The sequence below is a fragment of the Schistocerca nitens genome, chromosome 2, assembly GCF_023898315.1.
Source record: "Schistocerca nitens isolate TAMUIC-IGC-003100 chromosome 2, iqSchNite1.1, whole genome shotgun sequence".
NCBI lineage: Eukaryota > Metazoa > Arthropoda > Insecta > Orthoptera > Acrididae > Schistocerca > Schistocerca nitens.
In genome coordinates, this window is record NC_064615.1 from 205,935,639 (window position 1) to 205,957,709 (window position 22,071).

Genomic DNA, 22,071 nt, shown 5'->3' on the forward strand with positions numbered 1-22,071 from the left:
CTTGTGGATAACAAACTACAAACTGTTTCGCTCCTTCGCAACCCCAGAGCCGTCAATTTAGCTGTGAACGAAAGTAAATTAAATGCCCCGGGTGAGGATCGAACTCACGACCTTAAGATTATGAGACTTACGCGCTACCTACTGCGCTACCGAGGCAGGTGATCGCCACACCTTCTGGAATCTCGGTAAGTAGCAAATACCAGTGGTAGAGAGTCTGCACTTCCTGGCTCAGTTTTTTCTGTTACTACACGTGCATTCCCGGCGCGGCAGGCAACTTGCGATGCTTGGCCGACGCCAGTATGTACAATAGCACGCAAGCGTCCAAACGAGAAGTCGTGCGCGCTGCATGTTTGGTTGTTTCCACACGGAATCCCGCGGTTCATTCTCATGGCCCACGCACTTCGAGTGCGAAAGACACGCAGCTCCAGTATCGGAGAAAAAACAAAATGATGCATCGGCCGGGAATCGAACCCGGGCCGCCCGCGTGGCAGGCGAGCATTCTACCACTGAACCACCGATGCTCAGCTAGTTCACAGCTTCCTGGTGCTTTCCGCGGCAGACGTCTGAAGGGAAAGTGGGACTGCCGTCCAGCGCCGTCGCATCCTCCCGAGAGAATGCTACAAACGCTGAATCCTGCACTGCACTGCTTAAAAATGACGCCCGAACGCGATCGTCTAAGTACTGTTGCTTCGCACGCACGCGACGACTCTTGCCAAAGGACGCGAAATGTGCGTAGAGGCGCCGTCTGGATGCGCTCGCCTACCCCGTAATGCGCCTACTGCTACGACCACCTTCAGCCGCCGCCGACAGGCGGGAAGCAGACACAGCGCGGCGTGCGCGGAAGAAAACCGTGCGGTGGTGGTGTAATGGTCAGCATAGTTGCCTTCCAAGCAGTTGATCCGGGTTCGATTCCCGGCCACCGCAGCCGGCTTTTTACTTTCGCGTATGAGTACTTTTGCCACGCGTCCTTAAATTAATGTTTCTTTCCCCCTCTTAGCCGCTGCAGGCCACCCTATAGTGTGTGCGTCGATTCCCCTTGAGTCTCGACTTTGCTCGGCTGACGCGAGAGCTGACGCTCTCCAGTCGGCCTATATCAAAAGGACAAGCACGCGAAACGACTGAGAGAGGTATGGCGAGGCGGGCACAACATTACTTATGCCTCAGGTAAAGACCCGCTGCCTGTTATCATTGTGTGATTTTACATGTTCTGTCATACAAATTCCGTTTTATTACTAGTACATTCCTTTCTTTCTTCGTTGAAAATTTTACAACGCGCTCCTTCATTACACTGTGGCCGCACGGCGCGACTTGGCATTCCGAGAGGCAAAACGTGGCGCCAGTGCCCGTGACCGAATAGCGCTGCAGCTCCGAAACCGAAGAGGAAAGAGAAATACGAATTGAAACTGTCGACAGTGCCCTGTGTTCGCAGGCGGTCACCCGCCCAAGCACTGACAACGCCCAGCGTCGCGCAGTAGCGGTGATCGGACGAGAAACTGTGTGTTCAGCGTGCTGTGACCAGTGAAGTGTTTTAGCGCGTCCCGGTCCCCTAGCAGCTCCCACAACAATGTGACGATTTCTTTGTCACCATACTTCCCCGGGGAAATCGGCGTTGCCTTTTTGAAATAGTAAAATCGTAGTGGCCCGTGGGGGGATCGAACCCACGACCTTCGCGTTATTAGCACGACGCTCTAACCAACTGAGCTAACGGGCCTCGGTACAGAGAGACTTCCATCGCTTCGCGGCAATTGCTGTGCGTATTGCCATGTAACATTTCTATGGCAGCAGTCCAACAGTGTACCAGCGTCTCTTCTCCCTTTATTCCGCTGCTCGTAGTAATTTCATTGCGTGCCCGTTTCTCTCGACTGTTTTCGGCTGACGTTTACGAACCAGTAGCTATAATGCGAGGAGGACGTGAAACAGCATTTCGCACGGTCAAAACGTGTCGTGATTTGTTCCGAAAAAATTCCGTTCCGGTACCGGGAATCGAACCCGGGCCTCCTGGGTGAAAGCCAGGTATCCTAGCCACTAGACCACACCGGACGCGCGAACTTTTCTCGGGGTTTGCACCCCCTCCAATCGCTTTCCGTGTCGCACTTTCCCTGTTTGCGAGCATCTTTTGGCGCGCCCATGGCGAGGCGCGCATGGCAAAAGTCACAATCCATTGCTTTTGGCCTCGTTGTTACAGGGGTAGGAGGAAAAGCAAAGCTGTAAATAGCAATATTTATTTACTTATTTCGCAAGTAAAGACCCGCTGCCTGTCATTATATTTCAGGTCGTACATTGTGTGACTTTACATGCTATATCATACGAAATTCAGTTTTATTACTAGGACTTTTTTTCTTGAAAATTTTACAAAAGAACTGCACGTAGTAATAACGGGAAGTAAACATTTTCACGGTGAATTGTTGAAGCCTTGTGGATAACAAACCACAAACTGTTTCGCTCCTTCGCAACCCCAGAGCCGTCAATTTAGCTGTGAACGAAAGTAAATTAAATGCCCCGGGTGAGGATCGAACTCACGACCTTAAGATTATGAGACTTACGCGCTACCTACTGCGCTACCGAGGCAGGTGATCGCCACACCTTCTGGAATCTCGGTAAGTAGCAAATACCAGTGGTAGAGAGTCTGCACTTCCTGGCTCAGTTTTTTCTGTTACTACACGTGCATTCCCGGCGCGGCAGGCAACTTGCGATGCTTGGCCGACGCCAGTATGTACAATAGCACGCAAGCGTCCAAACGAGAAGTCGTGCGCGCTGCATGTTTGGTTGTTTCCACACGGAATCCCGCGGTTCATTCTCATGGCCCACGCACTTCGAGTGCGAAAGACACGCAGCTCCAGTATCGGAGAAAAAACAAAATGATGCATCGGCCGGGAATCGAACCCGGGCCGCCCGCGTGGCAGGCGAGCATTCTACCACTGAACCACCGATGCTCAGCTAGTTCACAGCTTCCTGGTGCTTTCCGCGGCAGACGTCTGAAGGGAAAGTGGGACTGCCGTCCAGCGCCGTCGCATCCTCCCGAGAGAATGCTACAAACGCTGAATCCTGCACTGCACTGCTTAAAAATGACGCCCGAACGCGATCGTCTAAGTACTGTTGCTTCGCACGCACGCGACGACTCTTGCCAAAGGACGCGAAATGTGCGTAGAGGCGCCGTCTGGATGCGCTCGCCTACCCCGTAATGCGCCTACTGCTACGACCACCTTCAGCCGCCGCCGACAGGCGGGAAGCAGACACAGCGCGGCGTGCGCGGAAGAAAACCGTGCGGTGGTGGTGTAATGGTCAGCATAGTTGCCTTCCAAGCAGTTGATCCGGGTTCGATTCCCGGCCACCGCAGCCGGCTTTTTACTTTCGCGTATGAGTACTTTTGCCACGCGTCCTTAAATTAATGTTTCTTTCCCCCTCTTAGCCGCTGCAGGCCACCCTATAGTGTGTGCGTCGATTCCCCTTGAGTCTCGACTTTGCTCGGCTGACGCGAGAGCTGACGCTCTCCAGTCGGCCTATATCAAAAGGACAAGCACGCGAAACGACTGAGAGAGGTATGGCGAGGCGGGCACAACATTACTTATGCCTCAGGTAAAGACCCGCTGCCTGTTATCATTGTGTGATTTTACATGTTCTGTCATACAAATTCCGTTTTATTACTAGTACATTCCTTTCTTTCTTCGTTGAAAATTTTACAACGCGCTCCTTCATTACACTGTGGCCGCACGGCGCGACTTGGCATTCCGAGAGGCAAAACGTGGCGCCAGTGCCCGTGACCGAATAGCGCTGCAGCTCCGAAACCGAAGAGGAAAGAGAAATACGAATTGAAACTGTCGACAGTGCCCTGTGTTCGCAGGCGGTCACCCGCCCAAGCACTGACAACGCCCAGCGTCGCGCAGTAGCGGTGATCGGACGAGAAACTGTGTGTTCAGCGTGCTGTGACCAGTGAAGTGTTTTAGCGCGTCCCGGTCCCCTAGCAGCTCCCACAACAATGTGACGATTTCTTTGTCACCATACTTCCCCGGGGAAATCGGCGTTGCCTTTTTGAAATAGTAAAATCGTAGTGGCCCGTGGGGGGATCGAACCCACGACCTTCGCGTTATTAGCACGACGCTCTAACCAACTGAGCTAACGGGCCTCGGTACAGAGAGACTTCCATCGCTTCGCGGCAATTGCTGTGCGTATTGCCATGTAACATTTCTATGGCAGCAGTCCAACAGTGTACCAGCGTCTCTTCTCCCTTTATTCCGCTGCTCGTAGTAATTTCATTGCGTGCCCGTTTCTCTCGACTGTTTTCGGCTGACGTTTACGAACCAGTAGCTATAATGCGAGGAGGACGTGAAACAGCATTTCGCACGGTCAAAACGTGTCGTGATTTGTTCCGAAAAAATTCCGTTCCGGTACCGGGAATCGAACCCGGGCCTCCTGGGTGAAAGCCAGGTATCCTAGCCACTAGACCACACCGGACGCGCGCACTTTTCTCGGGGTTTGCACCCCCTCCAATCGCTTTCCGTGTCGCACTTTCCCTGTTTGCGAGCATCTTTTGGCGCGCCCATGGCGAGGCGCGCATGGCAAAAGTCACAATCCATTGCTTTTGGCCTCGTTGTTACAGGGGTAGGAGGAAAAGCAAAGCTGTAAATAGCAATATTTACTTACTTATTTCGCAAGTAAAGACCCGCTGCCTGTCATTATATTTCAGGTCGTACATTGTGTGACTTTACATGCTATATCATACGAAATTCAGTTTTATTACTAGGACTTTTTTTCTTGAAAATTTTACAAAAGAACTGCACGTAGTAATAACGGGAAGTAAACATTTTCACGGTGAATTGTTGAAGCCTTGTGGATAACAAACTACAAACTGTTTCGCTCCTTCGCAACCCCAGAGCCGTCAATTTAGCTGTGAACGAAAGTAAATTAAATGCCCCGGGTGAGGATCGAACTCACGACCTTAAGATTATGAGACTTACGCGCTACCTACTGCGCTACCAAGGCAGGTGATCGCCACACCTTCTGGAATCTCGGTAAGTAGCAAATACCAGTGGTAGAGAGTCTGCACTTCCTGGCTCAGTTTTTTCTGTTACTACACGTGCATTCCCGGCGCGGCAGGCAACTTGCGATGCTTGGCCGACGCCAGTATGTACAATAGCACGCAAGCGTCCAAACGAGAAGTCGTGCGCGCTGCATGTTTGGTTGTTTCCACACGGAATCCCGCGGTTCATTCTCATGGCCCACGCACTTCGAGTGCGAAAGACACGCAGCTCCAGTATCGGAGAAAAAACAAAATGATGCATCGGCCGGGAATCGAACCCGGGCCGCCCGCGTGGCAGGCGAGCATTCTACCACTGAACCACCGATGCTCAGCTAGTTCACAGCTTCCTGGTGCTTTCCGCGGCAGACGTCTGAAGGGAAAGTGGGACTGCCGTCCAGCGCCGTCGCATCCTCCCGAGAGAATGCTACAAACGCTGAATCCTGCACTGCACTGCTTAAAAATGACGCCCGAACGCGATCGTCTAAGTACTGTTGCTTCGCACGCACGCGACGACTCTTGCCAAAGGACGCGAAATGTGCGTAGAGGCGCCGTCTGGATGCGCTCGCCTACCCCGTAATGCGCCTACTGCTACGACCACCTTCAGCCGCCGCCGACAGGCGGGAAGCAGACACAGCGCGGCGTGCGCGGAAGAAAACCGTGCGGTGGTGGTGTAATGGTCAGCATAGTTGCCTTCCAAGCAGTTGATCCGGGTTCGATTCCCGGCCACCGCAGCCGGCTTTTTACTTTCGCGTATGAGTACTTTTGCCACGCGTCCTTAAATTAATGTTTCTTTCCCCCTCTTAGCCGCTGCAGGCCACCCTATAGTGTGTGCGTCGATTCCCCTTGAGTCTCGACTTTGCTCGGCTGACGCGAGAGCTGACGCTCTCCAGTCGGCCTATATCAAAAGGACAAGCACGCGAAACGACTGAGAGAGGTATGGCGAGGCGGGCACAACATTACTTATGCCTCAGGTAAAGACCCGCTGCCTGTTATCATTGTGTGATTTTACATGTTCTGTCATACAAATTCCGTTTTATTACTAGTACATTCCTTTCTTTCTTCGTTGAAAATTTTACAACGCGCTCCTTCATTACACTGTGGCCGCACGGCGCGACTTGGCATTCCGAGAGGCAAAACGTGGCGCCAGTGCCCGTGACCGAATAGCGCTGCAGCTCCGAAACCGAAGAGGAAAGAGAAATACGAATTGAAACTGTCGACAGTGCCCTGTGTTCGCAGGCGGTCACCCGCCCAAGCACTGACAACGCCCAGCGTCGCGCAGTAGCGGTGATCGGACGAGAAACTGTGTGTTCAGCGTGCTGTGACCAGTGAAGTGTTTTAGCGCGTCCCGGTCCCCTAGCAGCTCCCACAACAATGTGACGATTTCTTTGTCACCATACTTCCCCGGGGAAATCGGCGTTGCCTTTTTGAAATAGTAAAATCGTAGTGGCCCGTGGGGGGATCGAACCCACGACCTTCGCGTTATTAGCACGACGCTCTAACCAACTGAGCTAACGGGCCTCGGTACAGAGAGACTTCCATCGCTTCGCGGCAATTGCTGTGCGTATTGCCATGTAACATTTCTATGGCAGCAGTCCAACAGTGTACCAGCGTCTCTTCTCCCTTTATTCCGCTGCTCGTAGTAATTTCATTGCGTGCCCGTTTCTCTCGACTGTTTTCGGCTGACGTTTACGAACCAGTAGCTATAATGCGAGGAGGACGTGAAACAGCATTTCGCACGGTCAAAACGTGTCGTGATTTGTTCCGAAAAAATTCCGTTCCGGTACCGGGAATCGAACCCGGGCCTCCTGGGTGAAAGCCAGGTATCCTAGCCACTAGACCACACCGGACGCGCGCACTTTTCTCGGGGTTTGCACCCCCTCCAATCGCTTTCCGTGTCGCACTTTCCCTGTTTGCGAGCATCTTTTGGCGCGCCCATGGCGAGGCGCGCATGGCAAAAGTCACAATCCATTGCTTTTGGCCTCGTTGTTACAGGGGTAGGAGGAAAAGCAAAGCTGTAAATAGCAATATTTATTTACTTATTTCGCAAGTAAAGACCCGCTGCCTGTCATTATATTTCAGGTCGTACATTGTGTGACTTTACATGCTATATCATACGAAATTCAGTTTTATTACTAGGACTTTTTTTCTTGAAAATTTTACAAAAGAACTGCACGTAGTAATAACGGGAAGTAAACATTTTCACGGTGAATTGTTGAAGCCTTGTGGATAACAAACTACAAACTGTTTCGCTCCTTCGCAACCCCAGAGCCGTCAATTTAGCTGTGAACGAAAGTAAATTAAATGCCCCGGGTGAGGATCGAACTCACGACCTTAAGATTATGAGACTTACGCGCTACCTACTGCGCTACCGAGGCAGGTGATCGCCACACCTTCTGGAATCTCGGTAAGTAGCAAATACCAGTGGTAGAGAGTCTGCACTTCCTGGCTCAGTTTTTTCTGTTACTACACGTGCATTCCCGGCGCGGCAGGCAACTTGCGATGCTTGGCCGACGCCAGTATGTACAATAGCACGCAAGCGTCCAAACGAGAAGTCGTGCGCGCTGCATGTTTGGTTGTTTCCACACGGAATCCCGCGGTTCATTCTCATGGCCCACGCACTTCGAGTGCGAAAGACACGCAGCTCCAGTATCGGAGAAAAAACAAAATGATGCATCGGCCGGGAATCGAACCCGGGCCGCCCGCGTGGCAGGCGAGCATTCTACCACTGAACCACCGATGCTCAGCTAGTTCACAGCTTCCTGGTGCTTTCCGCGGCAGACGTCTGAAGGGAAAGTGGGACTGCCGTCCAGCGCCGTCGCATCCTCCCGAGAGAATGCTACAAACGCTGAATCCTGCACTGCACTGCTTAAAAATGACGCCCGAACGCGATCGTCTAAGTACTGTTGCTTCGCACGCACGCGACGACTCTTGCCAAAGGACGCGAAATGTGCGTAGAGGCGCCGTCTGGATGCGCTCGCCTACCCCGTAATGCGCCTACTGCTACGACCACCTTCAGCCGCCGCCGACAGGCGGGAAGCAGACACAGCGCGGCGTGCGCGGAAGAAAACCGTGCGGTGGTGGTGTAATGGTCAGCATAGTTGCCTTCCAAGCAGTTGATCCGGGTTCGATTCCCGGCCACCGCAGCCGGCTTTTTACTTTCGCGTATGAGTACTTTTGCCACGCGTCCTTAAATTAATGTTTCTTTCCCCCTCTTAGCCGCTGCAGGCCACCCTATAGTGTGTGCGTCGATTCCCCTTGAGTCTCGACTTGTCTCGACTTTGCTCGGCTGACGCGAGAGCTGACGCTCTCCAGTCGGCCTATATCAAAAGGACAAGCACGCGAAACGACTGAGAGAGGTATGGCGAGGCGGGCACAACATTACTTATGCCTCAGGTAAAGACCCGCTGCCTGTTATCATTGTGTGATTTTACATGTTCTGTCATACAAATTCCGTTTTATTACTAGTACATTCCTTTCTTTCTTCGTTGAAAATTTTACAACGCGCTCCTTCATTACACTGTGGCCGCACGGCGCGACTTGGCATTCCGAGAGGCAAAACGTGGCGCCAGTGCCCGTGACCGAATAGCGCTGCAGCTCCGAAACCGAAGAGGAAAGAGAAATACGAATTGAAACTGTCGACAGTGCCCTGTGTTCGCAGGCGGTCACCCGCCCAAGCACTGACAACGCCCAGCGTCGCGCAGTAGCGGTGATCGGACGAGAAACTGTGTGTTCAGCGTGCTGTGACCAGTGAAGTGTTTTAGCGCGTCCCGGTCCCCTAGCAGCTCCCACAACAATGTGACGATTTCTTTGTCACCATACTTCCCCGGGGAAATCGGCGTTGCCTTTTTGAAATAGTAAAATCGTAGTGGCCCGTGGGGGGATCGAACCCACGACCTTCGCGTTATTAGCACGACGCTCTAACCAACTGAGCTAACGGGCCTCGGTACAGAGAGACTTCCATCGCTTCGCGGCAATTGCTGTGCGTATTGCCATGTAACATTTCTATGGCAGCAGTCCAACAGTGTACCAGCGTCTCTTCTCCCTTTATTCCGCTGCTCGTAGTAATTTCATTGCGTGCCCGTTTCTCTCGACTGTTTTCGGCTGACGTTTACGAACCAGTAGCTATAATGCGAGGAGGACGTGAAACAGCATTTCGCACGGTCAAAACGTGTCGTGATTTGTTCCGAAAAAATTCCGTTCCGGTACCGGGAATCGAACCCGGGCCTCCTGGGTGAAAGCCAGGTATCCTAGCCACTAGACCACACCGGACGCGCGCACTTTTCTCGGGGTTTGCACCCCCTCCAATCGCTTTCCGTGTCGCACTTTCCCTGTTTGCGAGCATCTTTTGGCGCGCCCATGGCGAGGCGCGCATGGCAAAAGTCACAATCCATTGCTTTTGGCCTCGTTGTTACAGGGGTAGGAGGAAAAGCAAAGCTGTAAATAGCAATATTTATTTACTTATTTCGCAAGTAAAGACCCGCTGCCTGTCATTATATTTCAGGTCGTACATTGTGTGACTTTACATGCTATATCATACGAAATTCAGTTTTATTACTAGGACTTTTTTTCTTGAAAATTTTACAAAAGAACTGCACGTAGTAATAACGGGAAGTAAACATTTTCACGGTGAATTGTTGAAGCCTTGTGGATAACAAACTACAAACTGTTTCGCTCCTTCGCAACCCCAGAGCCGTCAATTTAGCTGTGAACGAAAGTAAATTAAATGCCCCGGGTGAGGATCGAACTCACGACCTTAAGATTATGAGACTTACGCGCTACCTACTGCGCTACCGAGGCAGGTGATCGCCACACCTTCTGGAATCTCGGTAAGTAGCAAATACCAGTGGTAGAGAGTCTGCACTTCCTGGCTCAGTTTTTTCTGTTACTACACGTGCATTCCCGGCGCGGCAGGCAACTTGCGATGCTTGGCCGACGCCAGTATGTACAATAGCACGCAAGCGTCCAAACGAGAAGTCGTGCGCGCTGCATGTTTGGTTGTTTCCACACGGAATCCCGCGGTTCATTCTCATGGCCCACGCACTTCGAGTGCGAAAGACACGCAGCTCCAGTATCGGAGAAAAAACAAAATGATGCATCGGCCGGGAATCGAACCCGGGCCGCCCGCGTGGCAGGCGAGCATTCTACCACTGAACCACCGATGCTCAGCTAGTTCACAGCTTCCTGGTGCTTTCCGCGGCAGACGTCTGAAGGGAAAGTGGGACTGCCGTCCAGCGCCGTCGCATCCTCCCGAGAGAATGCTACAAACGCTGAATCCTGCACTGCACTGCTTAAAAATGACGCCCGAACGCGATCGTCTAAGTACTGTTGCTTCGCACGCACGCGACGACTCTTGCCAAAGGACGCGAAATGTGCGTAGAGGCGCCGTCTGGATGCGCTCGCCTACCCCGTAATGCGCCTACTGCTACGACCACCTTCAGCCGCCGCCGACAGGCGGGAAGCAGACACAGCGCGGCGTGCGCGGAAGAAAACCGTGCGGTGGTGGTGTAATGGTCAGCATAGTTGCCTTCCAAGCAGTTGATCCGGGTTCGATTCCCGGCCACCGCAGCCGGCTTTTTACTTTCGCGTATGAGTACTTTTGCCACGCGTCCTTAAATTAATGTTTCTTTCCCCCTCTTAGCCGCTGCAGGCCACCCTATAGTGTGTGCGTCGATTCCCCTTGAGTCTCGACTTGTCTCGACTTTGCTCGGCTGACGCGAGAGCTGACGCTCTCCAGTCGGCCTATATCAAAAGGACAAGCACGCGAAACGACTGAGAGAGGTATGGCGAGGCGGGCACAACATTACTTATGCCTCAGGTAAAGACCCGCTGCCTGTTATCATTGTGTGATTTTACATGTTCTGTCATACAAATTCCGTTTTATTACTAGTACATTCCTTTCTTTCTTCGTTGAAAATTTTACAACGCGCTCCTTCATTACACTGTGGCCGCACGGCGCGACTTGGCATTCCGAGAGGCAAAACGTGGCGCCAGTGCCCGTGACCGAATAGCGCTGCAGCTCCGAAACCGAAGAGGAAAGAGAAATACGAATTGAAACTGTCGACAGTGCCCTGTGTTCGCAGGCGGTCACCCGCCCAAGCACTGACAACGCCCAGCGTCGCGCAGTAGCGGTGATCGGACGAGAAACTGTGTGTTCAGCGTGCTGTGACCAGTGAAGTGTTTTAGCGCGTCCCGGTCCCCTAGCAGCTCCCACAACAATGTGACGATTTCTTTGTCACCATACTTCCCCGGGGAAATCGGCGTTGCCTTTTTGAAATAGTAAAATCGTAGTGGCCCGTGGGGGGATCGAACCCACGACCTTCGCGTTATTAGCACGACGCTCTAACCAACTGAGCTAACGGGCCTCGGTACAGAGAGACTTCCATCGCTTCGCGGCAATTGCTGTGCGTATTGCCATGTAACATTTCTATGGCAGCAGTCCAACAGTGTACCAGCGTCTCTTCTCCCTTTATTCCGCTGCTCGTAGTAATTTCATTGCGTGCCCGTTTCTCTCGACTGTTTTCGGCTGACGTTTACGAACCAGTAGCTATAATGCGAGGAGGACGTGAAACAGCATTTCGCACGGTCAAAACGTGTCGTGATTTGTTCCGAAAAAATTCCGTTCCGGTACCGGGAATCGAACCCGGGCCTCCTGGGTGAAAGCCAGGTATCCTAGCCACTAGACCACACCGGACGCGCGAACTTTTCTCGGGGTTTGCACCCCCTCCAATCGCTTTCCGTGTCGCACTTTCCCTGTTTGCGAGCATCTTTTGGCGCGCCCATGGCGAGGCGCGCATGGCAAAAGTCACAATCCATTGCTTTTGGCCTCGTTGTTACAGGGGTAGGAGGAAAAGCAAAGCTGTAAATAGCAATATTTATTTACTTATTTCGCAAGTAAAGACCCGCTGCCTGTCATTATATTTCAGGTCGTACATTGTGTGACTTTACATGCTATATCATACGAAATTCAGTTTTATTACTAGGACTTTTTTTCTTGAAAATTTTACAAAAGAACTGCACGTAGTAATAACGGGAAGTAAACATTTTCACGGTGAATTGTTGAAGCCTTGTGGATAACAAACTACAAACTGTTTCGCTCCTTCGCAACCCCAGAGCCGTCAATTTAGCTGTGAACGAAAGTAAATTAAATGCCCCGGGTGAGGATCGAACTCACGACCTTAAGATTATGAGACTTACGCGCTACCTACTGCGCTACCGAGGCAGGTGATCGCCACACCTTCTGGAATCTCGGTAAGTAGCAAATACCAGTGGTAGAGAGTCTGCACTTCCTGGCTCAGTTTTTTCTGTTACTACACGTGCATTCCCGGCGCGGCAGGCAACTTGCGATGCTTGGCCGACGCCAGTATGTACAATAGCACGCAAGCGTCCAAACGAGAAGTCGTGCGCGCTGCATGTTTGGTTGTTTCCACACGGAATCCCGCGGTTCATTCTCATGGCCCACGCACTTCGAGTGCGAAAGACACGCAGCTCCAGTATCGGAGAAAAAACAAAATGATGCATCGGCCGGGAATCGAACCCGGGCCGCCCGCGTGGCAGGCGAGCATTCTACCACTGAACCACCGATGCTCAGCTAGTTCACAGCTTCCTGGTGCTTTCCGCGGCAGACGTCTGAAGGGAAAGTGGGACTGCCGTCCAGCGCCGTCGCATCCTCCCGAGAGAATGCTACAAACGCTGAATCCTGCACTGCACTGCTTAAAAATGACGCCCGAACGCGATCGTCTAAGTACTGTTGCTTCGCACGCACGCGACGACTCTTGCCAAAGGACGCGAAATGTGCGTAGAGGCGCCGTCTGGATGCGCTCGCCTACCCCGTAATGCGCCTACTGCTACGACCACCTTCAGCCGCCGCCGACAGGCGGGAAGCAGACACAGCGCGGCGTGCGCGGAAGAAAACCGTGCGGTGGTGGTGTAATGGTCAGCATAGTTGCCTTCCAAGCAGTTGATCCGGGTTCGATTCCCGGCCACCGCAGCCGGCTTTTTACTTTCGCGTATGAGTACTTTTGCCACGCGTCCTTAAATTAATGTTTCTTTCCCCCTCTTAGCCGCTGCAGGCCACCCTATAGTGTGTGCGTCGATTCCCCTTGAGTCTCGACTTGTCTCGACTTGTCTCGGCTGACGCGAGAGCTGACGCTCTCCAGTCGGCCTATATCAAAAGGACAAGCACGCGAAACGACTGAGAGAGGTATGGCGAGGCGGGCACAACATTACTTATGCCTCAGGTAAAGACCCGCTGCCTGTTATCATTGTGTGATTTTACATGTTCTGTCATACAAATTCCGTTTTATTACTAGTACATTCCTTTCTTTCTTCGTTGAAAATTTTACAACGCGCTCCTTCATTACACTGTGGCCGCACGGCGCGACTTGGCATTCCGAGAGGCAAAACGTGGCGCCAGTGCCCGTGACCGAATAGCGCTGCAGCTCCGAAACCGAAGAGGAAAGAGAAATACGAATTGAAACTGTCGACAGTGCCCTGTGTTCGCAGGCGGTCACCCGCCCAAGCACTGACAACGCCCAGCGTCGCGCAGTAGCGGTGATCGGACGAGAAACTGTGTGTTCAGCGTGCTGTGACCAGTGAAGTGTTTTAGCGCGTCCCGGTCCCCTAGCAGCTCCCACAACAATGTGACGATTTCTTTGTCACCATACTTCCCCGGGGAAATCGGCGTTGCCTTTTTGAAATAGTAAAATCGTAGTGGCCCGTGGGGGGATCGAACCCACGACCTTCGCGTTATTAGCACGACGCTCTAACCAACTGAGCTAACGGGCCTCGGTACAGAGAGACTTCCATCGCTTCGCGGCAATTGCTGTGCGTATTGCCATGTAACATTTCTATGGCAGCAGTCCAACAGTGTACCAGCGTCTCTTCTCCCTTTATTCCGCTGCTCGTAGTAATTTCATTGCGTGCCCGTTTCTCTCGACTGTTTTCGGCTGACGTTTACGAACCAGTAGCTATAATGCGAGGAGGACGTGAAACAGCATTTCGCACGGTCAAAACGTGTCGTGATTTGTTCCGAAAAAATTCCGTTCCGGTACCGGGAATCGAACCCGGGCCTCCTGGGTGAAAGCCAGGTATCCTAGCCACTAGACCACACCGGACGCGCGAACTTTTCTCGGGGTTTGCACCCCCTCCAATCGCTTTCCGTGTCGCACTTTCCCTGTTTGCGAGCATCTTTTGGCGCGCCCATGGCGAGGCGCGCATGGCAAAAGTCACAATCCATTGCTTTTGGCCTCGTTGTTACAGGGGTAGGAGGAAAAGCAAAGCTGTAAATAGCAATATTTATTTACTTATTTCGCAAGTAAAGACCCGCTGCCTGTCATTATATTTCAGGTCGTACATTGTGTGACTTTACATGCTATATCATACGAAATTCAGTTTTATTACTAGGACTTTTTTTCTTGAAAATTTTACAAAAGAACTGCACGTAGTAATAACGGGAAGTAAACATTTTCACGGTGAATTGTTGAAGCCTTGTGGATAACAAACTACAAACTGTTTCGCTCCTTCGCAACCCCAGAGCCGTCAATTTAGCTGTGAACGAAAGTAAATTAAATGCCCCGGGTGAGGATCGAACTCACGACCTTAAGATTATGAGACTTACGCGCTACCTACTGCGCTACCGAGGCAGGTGATCGCCACACCTTCTGGAATCTCGGTAAGTAGCAAATACCAGTGGTAGAGAGTCTGCACTTCCTGGCTCAGTTTTTTCTGTTACTACACGTGCATTCCCGGCGCGGCAGGCAACTTGCGATGCTTGGCCGACGCCAGTATGTACAATAGCACGCAAGCGTCCAAACGAGAAGTCGTGCGCGCTGCATGTTTGGTTGTTTCCACACGGAATCCCGCGGTTCATTCTCATGGCCCACGCACTTCGAGTGCGAAAGACACGCAGCTCCAGTATCGGAGAAAAAACAAAATGATGCATCGGCCGGGAATCGAACCCGGGCCGCCCGCGTGGCAGGCGAGCATTCTACCACTGAACCACCGATGCTCAGCTAGTTCACAGCTTCCTGGTGCTTTCCGCGGCAGACGTCTGAAGGGAAAGTGGGACTGCCGTCCAGCGCCGTCGCATCCTCCCGAGAGAATGCTACAAACGCTGAATCCTGCACTGCACTGCTTAAAAATGACGCCCGAACGCGATCGTCTAAGTACTGTTGCTTCGCACGCACGCGACGACTCTTGCCAAAGGACGCGAAATGTGCGTAGAGGCGCCGTCTGGATGCGCTCGCCTACCCCGTAATGCGCCTACTGCTACGACCACCTTCAGCCGCCGCCGACAGGCGGGAAGCAGACACAGCGCGGCGTGCGCGGAAGAAAACCGTGCGGTGGTGGTGTAATGGTCAGCATAGTTGCCTTCCAAGCAGTTGATCCGGGTTCGATTCCCGGCCACCGCAGCCGGCTTTTTACTTTCGCGTATGAGTACTTTTGCCACGCGTCCTTAAATTAATGTTTCTTTCCCCCTCTTAGCCGCTGCAGGCCACCCTATAGTGTGTGCGTCGATTCCCCTTGAGTCTCGACTTGTCTCGACTTTGCTCGGCTGACGCGAGAGCTGACGCTCTCCAGTCGGCCTATATCAAAAGGACAAGCACGCGAAACGACTGAGAGAGGTATGGCGAGGCGGGCACAACATTACTTATGCCTCAGGTAAAGACCCGCTGCCTGTTATCATTGTGTGATTTTACATGTTCTGTCATACAAATTCCGTTTTATTACTAGTACATTCCTTTCTTTCTTCGTTGAAAATTTTACAACGCGCTCCTTCATTACACTGTGGCCGCACGGCGCGACTTGGCATTCCGAGAGGCAAAACGTGGCGCCAGTGCCCGTGACCGAATAGCGCTGCAGCTCCGAAACCGAAGAGGAAAGAGAAATACGAATTGAAACTGTCGACAGTGCCCTGTGTTCGCAGGCGGTCACCCGCCCAAGCACTGACAACGCCCAGCGTCGCGCAGTAGCGGTGATCGGACGAGAAACTGTGTGTTCAGCGTGCTGTGACCAGTGAAGTGTTTTAGCGCGTCCCGGTCCCCTAGCAGCTCCCACAACAATGTGACGATTTCTTTGTCACCATACTTCCCCGGGGAAATCGGCGTTGCCTTTTTGAAATAGTAAAATCGTAGTGGCCCGTGGGGGGATCGAACCCACGACCTTCGCGTTATTAGCACGACGCTCTAACCAACTTTTTTTTTTTTTTTTTTTTTTTTTTTTCTATTTTTTAGGGCCTCCCTTCTCCCCATATAGCCCATCCAATCGCTCACCTTTTCTGCCTTCTTCGGCTAGCTTCTACGCTGTAAATGTATTAGGTTTTTTGTTGATTTTTTTTTAATTTTTTTTTTTTTTTTTTTTTTTTTTTGTAGTTGTTAACCGTTATAACATAAAGTAAATGAAAACAAAAGGGAGGAGTGGCTGATACCCATTAATGCCATCTCCGTGAAGTAATCCTCTGTATGTGCCGTCTCCATCGGCACTGTGTTGGTTCGTGATGTTTCTCGAATTACCTGTTGCAGCTTTACTTAGTGTCCCCCGTACGTCGGAAAACTGTAAGGGTCGGCTTCACGTGTTGCAGTGTGTTCACACCGGTGCATGTTCTTCTCGTTTCATCGTTTTGTCTCTTCCCTGTACTTTCCTATCTCGTCTACTCTTAGCTTGACACTCTCCAAGTCTGTGGGGGATCCATGATCGCTTTGATGAGAAAATTTGCGTATTCCTGTTTATAATGTGGAAGTCTGCGAAGTCCATCGTGCTGTGTTTGTAAATATGTCGAAAAATCTCCAATACTTCGTTCTGAGTTTGTAAAAATATAATATATTGCTTGTCCTTTCAGCCATGTTACGGCATTTCGTTTCGTGGTAGGGTAAAGGTCATCGTCCGGTAGAAGTAGACTCTTAAGGGTGATGGCTTGCGGGGACGTGCGTTGTAGAAATGCCAATAGGTTTCTAACCGCTATCCAGATATCATGCGCCGTACCGCATACGAATTTGTGTTCATCAGTATCTTGCACGTTACAGGTTGCACAAAGGGAAGTATCAGCCAAATGTATCGAATGTAATCGGGAGGTCGTGGGAAGTTTCCTATTGACCACGTAGTACCACAATGCTCTCGCCCCCGTTGGCAAATGTGGATGATGAACACTTCTCCATATACGTGGCCAGACTGCCTCGGGGTACTTAGCTTCAATATTGTTTCGAGCGTGCGTCGTGATCAAATATTTGTACACGGCTCGCACTGTGACTATTTGTGCCTCTGGCATCCCCATGCGTATGTAGCTATTATCAACCAAAAATTGCTTGAGATGGTGAAGGTCGTCTGTTATGTGATGAACATCCACAGGCGCGTCAAGATTAGCCGGCTTAATTTCGTTCAATAGAAGGGTGGTGATGCTATTAGGCGAATTCTTCCATCTGCCATATGTAGAACTGACGTACAGGGCCCGTGTCTTCGTATAAACGTCGATGAGGTTGAGACCACCTGACGTCGTCGGTAGAGTCAACGTAGAATATTTCACTTTGAAAATGTGGCCGCGGCTGACAAAGTGGCCGAAGGCAGCTAACAATCTGCTTGCCATCGGGAGGGGTAGTGGGAGTACGCGTGCCACATAGTTAATTTTAGAGACGAGATAAACGTTCACCAAGGCCACACGTTGTATTTCGTCCAGCGATCTGAGGGTATGTTGACGTATGCTCGCGCGCACTGTATTCAGTAAGTCTTTGTAATTGATTGCAATCGTGCGTCGGATGTCACGAGTAAACTTCACTCCCAAGCACTTCATGACCGTGATCACCTTTATCTGTCCAGGAATGGGGGTCCTCAATCCACGTCCGATGTTCAGGACACCGGACTTCATTACATTCAACTGAGCCCCCGCCGCCTTCCTATACTGCTCTACTATGTCCATCGCCGTCTGAATCTCAGCCGTGGTTCGCACAAGAAAGGCCACATCATCCGCGTAAGCGCGGCATACAAACTTGTGACCATACATCAGGACACCCTGGAGGTGTGTGTTCAGCGCTGTTAATAGTGGCTCGATGGCGATAGCAAACAGCGCCATCGACATAGGGCAGCCCTGTCTGACCGAACTTTCGAGAGTTATCGGCCCCACTGATCGCCCGTTGAGCAAAATCGTTGACTGGGAGTGGCGCAGCAGACGTGCGATGATGGTGAGGAAGCGGTGGGGGAAGTTCATAGTCTGCATGGTTTTCAGTAAATACTCATGGTTCACACGGTCGAATGCTTTGTCAAAATCGAGAGCAATCAAGGCGCACGGAATTCGACAGGCGGCAGCTATCGCTATGATGTCGCGATAGTCACACAAGGTGTCGTGAATGTTGCGGCCTATACCGACACTCGTTTGTGGCGGGGCTGTGACCGTGTTCATCACCGGTTTGAGTCTCCTAGCTATAATCCTTGCAAAGATCTTATAATCACAGTTTAAAAGTGTGAGCGGGCGGTAGTGTTTTGCGGATTTCGCCAGTGGCGACTGAGGAACCGGTATGATCAGGCCCTCACTGAATTGTCGCGGGATGTCTTTGTCGGGGTCCATTAATTCCTGGCATATGCACGTCAGTTTCGGTAACAACAGTCGTTTAAATGTGCGATAGAATTCCACCGGTAGACCGTCCGGACCTGGTGACTTGTTCGCAGGGCCCGTCAGCAGCGCATCTTCTACTTCCTCTTCAGTTGGTTCAGCCAACAATTGATTTGCTTCCGTCTGATTCACCTTGCGGGTTATACCCGACAGTAAAGCCTCCATCGCCTCGCGAGCCACAGGGCCAGCGGCGTAAAGCGTCGCATAATAGTGCTTCAGCTCAGCTGCTATCTCGCGTTGCTGCAACAACAAACATCCGTCCTCCGTCCGTAGTTCAGTGATTAGCTTCCTGCGGCGACCTGTCCGCTCCTTAAGCACGTGATAGATGGAAGGGTGCTCGCCTGCGACACCGTCACGAAGGCGCGCCCTGACTTTGCATCCGATGAGCTTTTGACGCGTCAAAGCCGTAATCGTGGCTTTTATTCGTTGGATTTCCTGGTGATTGTCTATAATCGACGCGTCCGGGCGGTATAAGTCTCGAAGGACCTGGAAATAGAACTCGACCGTCCTGGTGTACCACTCCTTCCTTTCACGGGAGTATCGCATGAAGGCCTTCCTGATTGTCGGTTTTGCACAAGTGAGCCACCACTCCAGCGCCGAGGCGTATTGAGAAAACCGTCTCTCACAAGCTGCCCAAGACGCAGCAAAGAGTTCATGGCAGGCCTGTTCGTCCAAAAGCGAGACATTCAACTTCCAGTATCCTCTTCCACGGTACGTCCCTTGTCGTTGGAGGTTGAGTGTACAAATGTACGCCGCGTGGTCAGAGAAGACGGTCGGCCATATCTCCGTCTGCAAAAGTCTGCGACTTAAATCCAGCGTTACGTAAATACGATCTAGGCGGCTGGCGGAGTGTGTCGTGACATGCGTGAATCCTGGCCTATCGCCATTGACGTGTTCCCAGGTATCAATAAAATGAAAGTCCCGTATTATAGCCGCTAGATCCGGACAAGTGTTAAAATGTGGCGTCTGGTCTTTCGGGGATAGGACGCAGTTGTAGTCGCCACCGAAGATAATGTTGTCGTAATGGCCTACAAGCAAAGGTGCAATAGCATCTTTAAAAAATACCGCCCGTTCTGGTCTGTTACCAGTGCCTGAAGGGGCATAGACGTTGACAATACGAGTATCGTAAATGGTGAGCGCCATGCCTCTCGCCGTTGGGAGGTACTCTACGTCAGTCGCTAATATCCCTTCCTTTGTAAGGATGGCTGTTCCAAGGTCTTGCACAGTCCCGGGGTGAGTGAAGGCTATATATCCACCAATCGTGGCGAGGTCTACGTTCTTCACCTCTTGTAGTAAGACCACGTCGAGTTCGGCGGCGTATAACATATCACGTAAGGTCTGCAGCTTGAGAGTGCTGCTGATACTGTTGATGTTAACAGTGCCTATCCTGTATGCTTGTGCAGATGTCATTCGCTGATGGAAGGGAGGAAGGCCTTGTCTGTGACTGCACGCACTAGAGATTACTGGTCGCTGTGGCGGATGGGAATCCCATCCGTATCATCTCTGACCCCGCGCATAATCGCCGTCTCCACACCAACCATAGGGTCGTCATTCAAGTCCCCTCCTGGTGGAACGCTTTCCACATCATCGGCCCAGTTGCCGGTCTCCCGGAGTCCAACCGACGCCGTGTCGCCGTCAAGTGTCTGCATGGGTATGTCATGCGGGATCACCTCCCGTGTCGCGTCCACTATCATCTGTTCGGTGGGGGGGTTAGATGGCTCGGCCGTCGCAAGAATGCCTGCCGGAATGAGGACCTGGTGGACGCCATCGTCCTGTGCGACCGGTGTTCCTCCAAGAGTGCGGCCAACCCGCTGAGCCTTTTCACGCACCTCCTTCGCCGTCTGGTCCGCGTTCGGGGGCGCAATCCGTTGTTTTTTGCGTCTGCGGGGAGAGTGCCGTGGTCGGCTCATCTCGCTATCGGAAGATACGGTCTGGTCCGGTTCCTGCGGGTCCTCCGAATCCTGAAGTACGACGTTTTCAGCCGCAGCAATTGCGGCATGGCCCTCGTCATCGGGAGTTACCCGTTGCTCCGACTGGGCAGCGGAGAAGTCTGTCGCCTCTATCCGGTTCGCGACCATGGGCGCATCGTGGTTCTCAGGTGGTGACGTGCGAGGAGCCGCCTCCTCTACAGGTAAGTGGTCCGGTTCCGGTCCCCTGACTGCTGCAACGTAACTGACCGGCAACGTCTGCATATTCGCAGAGCGCACGGCCTCTCCCACTGGTAACTGCGCTATCCTCCTCTGCATGCAGTCTGAGCGAACATGGCCTTCCTTACCACAACCTGAGCACGTTCGGGGTTGCCCGTCATACATGACAATGGCTCTACATCCACCGACGTATATATATGAAGGGACGTGACGCCGAAGATCAATTTTGACCTGCCGCACCCCATTGAGAACAGGGAAGGTATTGAAAGTTGTCCACTTCTCCGCTGTATTACTTAAGACCGTCCCATAGGTAGTAAGAACAGTATTGACCTGCCCTGCAGGCACCTCAAACGGAAGTTCAAAGATCCGAATGGTCCGGACCCCAAGTCCCGCCATTTCAACCGTCACATCCCCCACATGACCGTCACAATGGGTGAACTTATATCGACCTCCCGAAGAGGCTATTACTCGTGCACAGCAGTCTGCGTTCGCCATCTTCACATAGACTGTTCGGCTAACTATCGACAGATGGATCCCGATAACGTCGTCAAATTGTAACTTCACTACATCGCGTAAAAAGGCCTCTATTTCGTATGGCTTAGGTCGTGCATAATGGTCGTCGAAACTAAATTTCAGAGTGTTCTTACGGAAATGAGATTCCATCTTTATCACGCGTGCATGACTAACTTCCTCGAGAAAACGGCTAGTCCCACCGCGTTTACTCACCACTCGCCTCGGCGCTGGCCCGGAACAGCAAGGACGTAAACAGCACACGTCCGCGCACCTCGCCAGCCGCGAGTAGACTCCTCTCGACTGTTTTCGGCTGACGTTTACGAACCAGTAGCTATAATGCGAGGAGGACGTGAAACAGCATTTCGCACGGTCAAAACGTGTCGTGATTTGTTCCGAAAAAATTCCGTTCCGGTACCGGGAATCGAACCCGGGCCTCCTGGGTGAAAGCCAGGTATCCTAGCCACTAGACCACACCGGACGCGCGCACTTTTCTCGGGGTTTGCACCCCCTCCAATCGCTTTCCGTGTCGCACTTTCCCTGTTTGCGAGCATCTTTTGGCGCGCCCATGGCGAGGCGCGCATGGCAAAAGTCACAATCCATTGCTTTTGGCCTCGTTGTTACAGGGGTAGGAGGAAAAGCAAAGCTGTAAATAGCAATATTTATTTACTTATTTCGCAAGTAAAGACCCGCTGCCTGTCATTATATTTCAGGTCGTACATTGTGTGACTTTACATGCTATATCATACGAAATTCAGTTTTATTACTAGGACTTTTTTTCTTGAAAATTTTACAAAAGA

General features: G+C 51.9%; 34 non-coding genes across 34 annotated transcripts; 7 read left to right on the top strand and 27 right to left on the bottom strand.

The window, feature by feature from the left end:
- Positions 1–83: 83 nt before the first annotated feature.
- On the bottom strand, positions 84–156 carry Trnam-cau (transfer RNA methionine (anticodon CAU)). Its single transcript has one exon. It is a non-coding gene; the product is annotated as a tRNA-Met (tRNA).
- A 294-nt stretch (positions 157–450) lies between these two features.
- Positions 451–521, bottom strand: Trnag-gcc (transfer RNA glycine (anticodon GCC)). The gene has a single exon. It is a non-coding gene; the product is annotated as a tRNA-Gly (tRNA).
- Positions 522–852: 331 nt separating this feature from the next.
- Positions 853–924, top strand: Trnag-ucc (transfer RNA glycine (anticodon UCC)). Its single transcript has one exon. It is a non-coding gene; the product is annotated as a tRNA-Gly (tRNA).
- Positions 925–1,637: 713 nt separating this feature from the next.
- Trnai-aau (transfer RNA isoleucine (anticodon AAU)) lies at positions 1,638–1,711 on the bottom strand. Its single transcript has one exon. It is a non-coding gene; the product is annotated as a tRNA-Ile (tRNA).
- A 257-nt stretch (positions 1,712–1,968) lies between these two features.
- On the bottom strand, positions 1,969–2,040 carry Trnae-uuc (transfer RNA glutamic acid (anticodon UUC)). Its single transcript has one exon. It is a non-coding gene; the product is annotated as a tRNA-Glu (tRNA).
- A 455-nt stretch (positions 2,041–2,495) lies between these two features.
- On the bottom strand, positions 2,496–2,568 carry Trnam-cau (transfer RNA methionine (anticodon CAU)). Its single transcript has one exon. It is a non-coding gene; the product is annotated as a tRNA-Met (tRNA).
- Positions 2,569–2,862: 294 nt separating this feature from the next.
- Trnag-gcc (transfer RNA glycine (anticodon GCC)) lies at positions 2,863–2,933 on the bottom strand. The gene has a single exon. It is a non-coding gene; the product is annotated as a tRNA-Gly (tRNA).
- A 331-nt stretch (positions 2,934–3,264) lies between these two features.
- On the top strand, positions 3,265–3,336 carry Trnag-ucc (transfer RNA glycine (anticodon UCC)). Its single transcript has one exon. It is a non-coding gene; the product is annotated as a tRNA-Gly (tRNA).
- A 713-nt stretch (positions 3,337–4,049) lies between these two features.
- On the bottom strand, positions 4,050–4,123 carry Trnai-aau (transfer RNA isoleucine (anticodon AAU)). The gene has a single exon. It is a non-coding gene; the product is annotated as a tRNA-Ile (tRNA).
- Positions 4,124–4,380: 257 nt separating this feature from the next.
- On the bottom strand, positions 4,381–4,452 carry Trnae-uuc (transfer RNA glutamic acid (anticodon UUC)). Its single transcript has one exon. It is a non-coding gene; the product is annotated as a tRNA-Glu (tRNA).
- Positions 4,453–4,907: 455 nt separating this feature from the next.
- Trnam-cau (transfer RNA methionine (anticodon CAU)) lies at positions 4,908–4,980 on the bottom strand. Its single transcript has one exon. It is a non-coding gene; the product is annotated as a tRNA-Met (tRNA).
- Positions 4,981–5,274: 294 nt separating this feature from the next.
- Positions 5,275–5,345, bottom strand: Trnag-gcc (transfer RNA glycine (anticodon GCC)). The gene has a single exon. It is a non-coding gene; the product is annotated as a tRNA-Gly (tRNA).
- Positions 5,346–5,676: 331 nt separating this feature from the next.
- Positions 5,677–5,748, top strand: Trnag-ucc (transfer RNA glycine (anticodon UCC)). The gene has a single exon. It is a non-coding gene; the product is annotated as a tRNA-Gly (tRNA).
- A 713-nt stretch (positions 5,749–6,461) lies between these two features.
- On the bottom strand, positions 6,462–6,535 carry Trnai-aau (transfer RNA isoleucine (anticodon AAU)). The gene has a single exon. It is a non-coding gene; the product is annotated as a tRNA-Ile (tRNA).
- Positions 6,536–6,792: 257 nt separating this feature from the next.
- On the bottom strand, positions 6,793–6,864 carry Trnae-uuc (transfer RNA glutamic acid (anticodon UUC)). The gene has a single exon. It is a non-coding gene; the product is annotated as a tRNA-Glu (tRNA).
- A 455-nt stretch (positions 6,865–7,319) lies between these two features.
- Positions 7,320–7,392, bottom strand: Trnam-cau (transfer RNA methionine (anticodon CAU)). The gene has a single exon. It is a non-coding gene; the product is annotated as a tRNA-Met (tRNA).
- A 294-nt stretch (positions 7,393–7,686) lies between these two features.
- On the bottom strand, positions 7,687–7,757 carry Trnag-gcc (transfer RNA glycine (anticodon GCC)). The gene has a single exon. It is a non-coding gene; the product is annotated as a tRNA-Gly (tRNA).
- Positions 7,758–8,088: 331 nt separating this feature from the next.
- On the top strand, positions 8,089–8,160 carry Trnag-ucc (transfer RNA glycine (anticodon UCC)). Its single transcript has one exon. It is a non-coding gene; the product is annotated as a tRNA-Gly (tRNA).
- Positions 8,161–8,883: 723 nt separating this feature from the next.
- Positions 8,884–8,957, bottom strand: Trnai-aau (transfer RNA isoleucine (anticodon AAU)). Its single transcript has one exon. It is a non-coding gene; the product is annotated as a tRNA-Ile (tRNA).
- A 257-nt stretch (positions 8,958–9,214) lies between these two features.
- On the bottom strand, positions 9,215–9,286 carry Trnae-uuc (transfer RNA glutamic acid (anticodon UUC)). Its single transcript has one exon. It is a non-coding gene; the product is annotated as a tRNA-Glu (tRNA).
- A 455-nt stretch (positions 9,287–9,741) lies between these two features.
- Positions 9,742–9,814, bottom strand: Trnam-cau (transfer RNA methionine (anticodon CAU)). The gene has a single exon. It is a non-coding gene; the product is annotated as a tRNA-Met (tRNA).
- A 294-nt stretch (positions 9,815–10,108) lies between these two features.
- Trnag-gcc (transfer RNA glycine (anticodon GCC)) lies at positions 10,109–10,179 on the bottom strand. The gene has a single exon. It is a non-coding gene; the product is annotated as a tRNA-Gly (tRNA).
- A 331-nt stretch (positions 10,180–10,510) lies between these two features.
- Positions 10,511–10,582, top strand: Trnag-ucc (transfer RNA glycine (anticodon UCC)). Its single transcript has one exon. It is a non-coding gene; the product is annotated as a tRNA-Gly (tRNA).
- A 723-nt stretch (positions 10,583–11,305) lies between these two features.
- On the bottom strand, positions 11,306–11,379 carry Trnai-aau (transfer RNA isoleucine (anticodon AAU)). The gene has a single exon. It is a non-coding gene; the product is annotated as a tRNA-Ile (tRNA).
- A 257-nt stretch (positions 11,380–11,636) lies between these two features.
- Positions 11,637–11,708, bottom strand: Trnae-uuc (transfer RNA glutamic acid (anticodon UUC)). Its single transcript has one exon. It is a non-coding gene; the product is annotated as a tRNA-Glu (tRNA).
- A 455-nt stretch (positions 11,709–12,163) lies between these two features.
- Trnam-cau (transfer RNA methionine (anticodon CAU)) lies at positions 12,164–12,236 on the bottom strand. The gene has a single exon. It is a non-coding gene; the product is annotated as a tRNA-Met (tRNA).
- Positions 12,237–12,530: 294 nt separating this feature from the next.
- Trnag-gcc (transfer RNA glycine (anticodon GCC)) lies at positions 12,531–12,601 on the bottom strand. Its single transcript has one exon. It is a non-coding gene; the product is annotated as a tRNA-Gly (tRNA).
- A 331-nt stretch (positions 12,602–12,932) lies between these two features.
- Positions 12,933–13,004, top strand: Trnag-ucc (transfer RNA glycine (anticodon UCC)). The gene has a single exon. It is a non-coding gene; the product is annotated as a tRNA-Gly (tRNA).
- A 723-nt stretch (positions 13,005–13,727) lies between these two features.
- On the bottom strand, positions 13,728–13,801 carry Trnai-aau (transfer RNA isoleucine (anticodon AAU)). The gene has a single exon. It is a non-coding gene; the product is annotated as a tRNA-Ile (tRNA).
- Positions 13,802–14,058: 257 nt separating this feature from the next.
- Positions 14,059–14,130, bottom strand: Trnae-uuc (transfer RNA glutamic acid (anticodon UUC)). The gene has a single exon. It is a non-coding gene; the product is annotated as a tRNA-Glu (tRNA).
- Positions 14,131–14,585: 455 nt separating this feature from the next.
- Trnam-cau (transfer RNA methionine (anticodon CAU)) lies at positions 14,586–14,658 on the bottom strand. The gene has a single exon. It is a non-coding gene; the product is annotated as a tRNA-Met (tRNA).
- Positions 14,659–14,952: 294 nt separating this feature from the next.
- Trnag-gcc (transfer RNA glycine (anticodon GCC)) lies at positions 14,953–15,023 on the bottom strand. Its single transcript has one exon. It is a non-coding gene; the product is annotated as a tRNA-Gly (tRNA).
- A 331-nt stretch (positions 15,024–15,354) lies between these two features.
- Trnag-ucc (transfer RNA glycine (anticodon UCC)) lies at positions 15,355–15,426 on the top strand. The gene has a single exon. It is a non-coding gene; the product is annotated as a tRNA-Gly (tRNA).
- Positions 15,427–21,680: 6,254 nt separating this feature from the next.
- Positions 21,681–21,752, bottom strand: Trnae-uuc (transfer RNA glutamic acid (anticodon UUC)). Its single transcript has one exon. It is a non-coding gene; the product is annotated as a tRNA-Glu (tRNA).
- Between the last annotated feature and the right edge of the window lie 319 nt (positions 21,753–22,071).